This window comes from Sprattus sprattus (assembly GCF_963457725.1).
Source record: "Sprattus sprattus genome assembly, chromosome: 16".
Taxonomy (NCBI): Eukaryota; Metazoa; Chordata; class Actinopteri; order Clupeiformes; family Clupeidae; genus Sprattus; species Sprattus sprattus.
Genome location: NC_137914.1, coordinates 5,346,943 through 5,353,764, shown reverse-complemented (window position 1 = coordinate 5,353,764; position 6,822 = coordinate 5,346,943). Strand labels below are relative to the sequence as shown.

General features: G+C 46.8%; 1 pseudogene across 1 annotated transcript in view; it reads right to left on the bottom strand.

Moving 5' to 3' along the window:
• The window catches only part of LOC308377740, an 18,703-nt pseudogene extending 12,686 nt beyond the window's left edge, over positions 1–6,017 (bottom strand). Inside the window, exon 1 of the transcript in view lies at positions 5,948–6,017. The product of the transcript in view is annotated as an uncharacterized misc_RNA (transcript). The remainder of the gene's footprint in view (positions 1–5,947) is intronic.
• Positions 6,018–6,822: the final 805 nt, after the last annotated feature.

The following is a 6,822-nucleotide window of genomic DNA, read 5'->3' as shown; positions in this document are numbered from 1 at the left end:
AGCATTCATTTACGCGCTCAGCTCCTCTCTCTCGGTGGATGAGCTCCTCACCTTGAGTGCTAATGAAATGCTAATACAACTCTGCATGGATTTGTGCCTCCGTTTGAAACACCGATGCTAATGCCACTCTGCATTGATTTGTGCCTCCGTTTGAAACGTTGATGCTAACACTAGCGCACACACCCGCGGCCGTCACTGGCGGTTGTTGTTCTCCAGGCCTGTTAACCAGGAGTAATTCCATTCACACCCCCTGCTGAATTGTGTTAGCACCCCCCAAAATAAATGTGCGTCATTAGTTAGTTGACCTAATTTGAAAACACAAACTCGGATCGCGGAAGGAGAGCACATTAGTTTGGTCTGGGCGCATTCGACTGTTAGTTAAGCCAAGAGGGAGATTTACGGATGAGGAAGAAGGTACAAGCCAGACTGTCTGGCTCAACGGTGTTTGTTTTGTTTATGCAGAGACAGGCTGCTTGCCTCGGACGCTATTCCACAAGATTGCTCCCCAAACCCCGAACTCAAAGCCTATTTGCCAGGATGTGCTTTCGACTGTCACATTAAAGATGAAGAGAACCAGCCAAACAACTTCAGCAACATGCAGACCATCTCTCACTCTCTCTCTCTTTCTCTCTGTGTCTCATTCACTCTCTTGCCGTCTTGTGTCTCTGTTGAGCTGTCTCTCTCTCGGGCTCTAAACCTCTCCCTATCTCTGGATGTCTCTTGACACTTCTCTTCCCTCTCTCTCACCCCTCCCTCCTCAGTCATCCTCCTCTTCCATTCCTCTCGCCCTTTCTTCTGCTCCCATGTGCTATCCTCTTGGTGTCACCCCCCCCCCCCCACCAACCACCACCCCACCCCACCACACCCAGCCATCCTCCCACCGTCTCTCTTGTTCCCTCACACACTCTCTTGTCTTTGCAAGGCCTGTTTGTCTCTCCTCTCCTCCCTCTGTTGTTTTCCCCCTGTTTTTCATGTCCCCATCCTTCACTCTCACTCTCACTCTCTCTCTCTCTCTCTCTCCCGTGGTGTCTGTCTCTCCCCATCTCTCACTCTCTCTCTCTTCTCTCCCCATCCTTCTCTCTCTCTCTCTCTCTCCTCTCCCGTGGGGTCTGTCTCTCCCCATCCTTCTCTCCTTCTCTCTCTCTCTCTCTCTCTCTCTCTCCTCTCCCGTGGGGTCTGTCTCTCCACATCCTTCTCTCTCTCTCTCTCTCTCTCTCTCTCTCTCTTCTTTCCCCATCCTTCTCTCTCTCTCTCTCTCCCGTGGGGTCTGTCTCTCCCCATCCTTCTCTCTTTAAAGGGTCTGGCTGTCCCCTCCTCCTCCCTCTCCCCCTCGCTTATAACTCTTTAGCTACTCAGTCATTCCTTCTCCTCTCTCTCTCTCTCTCTCTCTCTCTCCTCTCCCGTGGGGTCTGTCTCTCCCCATCCTTCTCTCTCTCTCTCTCTCTTTAACTCTTCTCTCCAGTGGGGTCTATATCTTCCTTTCAGTATCCTCTTCTATCCACTCAGTCATTCCTTCTCCACATCTCTCTCTCCACTCCCGTGGGGTCTGTCTCTCCCCATCCTTCTCTCTCTCTCTTTCTCTCTCTCTCTCTATCTAACTCTCTCTCTCTCTTTCTCTCTCCCTAAGTCTCTCTCCTCTCCCATGGGGTCTATCTCTCCATTTCAGTATCCTCTTCTATCCACTCAGTCATTCTTTCTCCATATCTCTCTCTCTCTCACTCCATCTCTCTCTCGCTCATTAACTATCTCTCTTTCTCTCTTTCTAACTCTCTCTCCTCTCCCATGGGGTCTATCTCTCCCCTTCAGTATCCTCTTCGATCCACTCAGTCATTCCTTCTCCATATCTCTCTCTCTCTCACTCTGTCTGTCTCTCCTCTCAATATCCCCCTCCACTCACTCTATCATTCTCCATATTTCTCTCTCTCTCTCTCACTTCTCTTCCGAGAGTCTGTCTGTCTCTCCTCTCAAAATCACCCTCCACTCACTCTATCATTCTCCCTGCATCTCTCTATCTCTCTCACTACTCTTCCGAGGGTCTGTCTGTCTCTCCTCTCAACATCAGCCTCCACTCACTCTATCATTCTCCCTGCATCTCTGTCCTCTCTCTCCCAGGGTCTGCCTCTCATTGGGACCTTGCCGAGCCCTGGGTCCCGTTGGTGTGGCCAGGCCACTGCAGCACACAGTGCCCATCCGTCACACGCCCACTGACAGGGGCATAACTCATGCCACGCTGGCACGCGCTTGGCGGGAAGAACCCTACGGATGGGATTTATACCACAGGACAGATAGGGGAGAAAGGAGCGAGAGAGAGGGAGTTTGCCACCCCTCCAAAAAAAAAAAGAGACCGCGGGAGACAGAGAGGAGAGAGAGAGGCAGGGAGGAGAGGAGAGAGAGAGGGAGAGAGAGCGCAAGGGAGAGAAAGAGAGGGGGAAAAAAACCTGCCAAGACACTGTGGGCCTCATTTACTAACATTTGCGAACGCAGCATAATCAGGGCCTTTGCCAAACGGCATACAGCGCACAATGTGTGTTTCCGCATTTTGCTTAGTATTTATCAAACAAGAACCTTGCCGCATAATCAGCGCCTCACTCTGCCCTCTAGTGTTATTAGCACGCCGCTTAAAGATGGGAGAATGGATGACGAGTTAGAATTAGACTTAGAATCAGAGCTTTTGGTTTACGTGGTTTACAGCAGACTCAAACACAGTACAAGGCAGAAATACACTGCCTTCGGAGAAAAATGCTATCTGGCAGACTATTACAAATTAAATCAATGAGTTGTCATCTACGCGGCGGCAGGTGGAGAAAGTGAAAAAAAGGATATAAAGAGATGGTCAAAAGAATAAGTGGCATTCAACCAAGCTCAGACCAGGATGACCGGCTCAGGTCACCCACAATCCGAACCATTAACCATATTAGAACATGTCGTCCAACAAACACTGGTTTCTGAACAGGCGGATGGGGTGGAGGGGTTATCGATACCGCAGAACCCTCTATTCAAGGTATGTATGGTCTGGTACCCCGTGTAAACTTAAATGGACAAATTACAGCAGATACATTTCGTATTTTTATTTAAAATGAATTGCATCAAATTTCTTGCACACACGTAGTTTTCATTAAGCAGGTGTCATGCCATGCTAAATCACCTCTTGTTACGTTACAAATGGAACACACCTGGTTTAAACTGCTTTTATGAGGCGGAGAATTCTCACGCAAATTAGAGACGTGCTTTCGCCAGTAAATCGTTGTCTTAGTAAATACCACGGAATATATAATTAGGCGCACTTTACACATCTTCTCCCATCTTTATGCGGTGAACACCATTCCTCCCTTATACCCTCCCTTTTGTGCATACAGTATGTATGAGACGGGAAGCGCAACTTGCGTCTATCCTGCGTCTTTGCGCCTTGTTTGTAAGTAAAGTTCCGTGTCTTAACCCGCATATTGCCTAGAAATTACGCCTGAAGTGGGCACAATTCTGTTAGTAAATCTGGCCCTGTAACTCACATTTACTGGTCATTATGTGCATGGAAACATTTACTCCAGATAACTCTCTTTATATTTCCCCTTTAAACTAGTGGATGTCTTTTTCTTTCCCCCAACGTTGAGAAAAAGAACAACATTTACATCTTTAAAAAACAAAACAAATCAAAACAGGCCCGCTCAGTGAAAACTGTAGCACGCTATGCCCTTGAGGGGGACTTAACTATTTATTCCACACAATATAAAACTCTCACATTGCAATAAAAGGCAAAGCACACTCATTGACTTGTAAAAGGCATTACAGTAATCATACGCAAATTAATATGAATTTGAAACTGCATTAAAGCAACACAGTTACCATTAATAGAAAAATCCTACCCCCCCACAGAGGAACGGTCCTGGGTTAAGACCATCTGAGAGTGAACATTTCTATAGCAGACCTCTACAAGAACTAGAACTAGAACTAGAAATTAACTAGAACTAGAACTAGAACTAGAATAGAACTAGAAATAGAATATAAATAGAACTAGAACTCGAAATAGAATAGAAATAGAACTAGAAATAGAAATAGAATAGAAATGGAACTAGAATAGAACTAGAACAAGAACTAGAACTAGAACTAGAACTAGAAAAAGAAATAGAATATAAATAGAACTACAATAGAACTAGGTATTGCATATGGAAGCATTGGACTGAAAAAAAAACTAACTGCCAGAGAGGTTGCCCTGCAAAAGCCAGCGTAGTCATTCCTCTCTTGTGTTTACTGACCGGACACCTCTATTAGTCCCTCATAAGTTTGCTGTGAGATTCCTTCAGTTGAAAGGCCATTCTGTGCATCTGGACAGACTTGAATTATAAATGCCTACCCAGCAGTTTGAGAGCCTTTACCTCGTCTCTCACTCCCTCTCTCTCTCTCTCTCTCTCTCTCCCGCTATCTCTCTCTCTCTCCCGCTATCTCTCTCCTCAGAGTGCTTGTTGCTTGTTTCAGCAGCCCAGCCCTGTGAGCTGTACAGTAATATCTCTGAGGGCTATGGTTGCAGAAGTGAGCTATGGATGTTCAGTGACCTCTCCTTCAAGAGCTGAACGATAACTATGCATTACAGGGAACAAAAACAAATGCAGCCTGCTATGAGGGAGCATCAATGGGGGAAAAAAAACTAAAGTATCATTTGTGGCTACTCTTGCCCTTACAAATGCATGGGCATACAATGCACGTGTGTATGTGTAGGGTGTATTTGGGTGTGTGTGTGTATGTGTAGTGTGTGTGTGTGTGTGTGTGTGTGTGTGTGTGTGTGTGTATGTGAAGTGTGTATTTGGGTGTTTGTGTGTGTGTGTGTGTGTGTGTGTGTGTGTATGTGAAGTGTGTATTTGGGTGTTTGTGTGTGTGGATGCAACACCTTTATTGATGAAAGCCCATCATGCCCTCTGGCCTCTCAAGGTCCCGCTCTCTCATTCGTAGAGAGAGAGAGAGACGGAGAGAGAGGGAGAGAAAGAGGGAGAGAGAGGGAGGGAGAGAGAGAGAGAGGAAGAGAGAGAGAGAGAGAGAGAGTGAGTGGGAGAGAGTGCAGCTACAGTGCACTCATCAATCCCCTGCCGCCATGTCAGCCGGCAAATGGATGCCATTACTGTGACTGAGGGCACCAGCTTATCAGGAAATGGTGAGCGACCGGGCTCCTAATCAAAGTGACATCGCTTGAACATGGTGTCGAGCCCCACAAAGAGCGAGGGTGGCTGCTGACAAACACCTACGCGTGGGAAGGGGCCACATCCATCAAGGCATCCAGTATGGAGTCCCCAAAGCCGCCTGGAAACCTCCCTTTTTTCCGTGTACCCCACTTTACCTATGATATATTGCACCTGTCTGTTTTAAATGTGTGTGCGTTTGTGTGCAGCCGTGTGTGTGTGTGTGTGCAGGTGTGGGTGTATGTACATATGCGTGTGTGTTAATGTGTGTGTGTTTGGGGGTATTTGAGTGTGTAGATGTGGGTGCATGTACATATGTGTGTGTGTTTGAATGTGTGTGCATGTGTGGGTGTGAGTGTGTATGTGTGTGTGTGAGTGTGTATGTGTGTGTGTATGTGCTTTATATTCTAAACAACTTACACTGACACACACACACACACACACACACACACACACACACACACACATTCCCATACTTACTCCAGACATCTATATGCAGCGTGGACAGACACACACACACACACACACACACACACACACACACACACACACACACACACACACACACACACACACACACACACACATTCCCATACTTACTCCAGACATCTATATGCAGTGCTGATGCATTTACATACAGTCTGCAGATGCTCTATCTCTTGGATGAATTGTAGTACACTGAAGGCAAATCCTATATAAATGTACATATTATTCACTAGCGCTGCCTGGAATAATAGCATTGCAATGACCTTGGCCAATTCTTTTGCAGAGTATGTGACCACTGGAGTCCCTGTGTGTGTGTGTGTGTGTGTGTGTGTGTGTGTGTGTGTGTGTGTGTGTTTGTGTGTGTGTGTGTGTGCAGTGTATATACGAACACTCAAGGCCCTGTCTGTGTGTGTGTGTGTGTGTTTGTATATGTATGTGTGTGTGCAGTGTTTATTATGGCGGCTCGAGGCCCTTTGTCTGTTTGTGTGTGTGTGTGCAGTCGAGGCCCTGTGTGTGTGTGTGTGTGTGTGTGTGCGCGTGTGTGTATCATCTGATGCTAGGTGTAAAATGTTAGTGCCATTAAAAACATTAGCATGCTAAGCTGCCTCTGCCATGTTTGGTTCTTGGCGTGACATCTGGGAGCCCCCTGGTCCAGAGTGTAATTGCCCCATTAAAGGAGACACTCAGTCAGACACACACACACACACACACACACACACACACACACACACACACACACACACACACACACACACACACACACACACACACACACACACACACACACACACACATACTCACACACATACTCACACACCGAGACACACACACACACACACACACACACACACATACACACACACTCACACACTCACACACACACACACACACACACACACACACACACACACACACACACACACACACACAAACACACACACACACATATACACACACACACACAACACACACATACTCACACACCGAGACACACACACACACACACTTGACTGGGAGTCTTCTGTGTAAATATTTACTCTGCACCCCTTGACCCAAACATTTGTCTTACAAGCGCTTTGTACGTGGGTGTATGTGTGTGTGGGAGCGTGTGTGTATATATGTGTGTACTTGGGTACGATCATATCTTGCTCCTTACAAAAAAGGCTATATT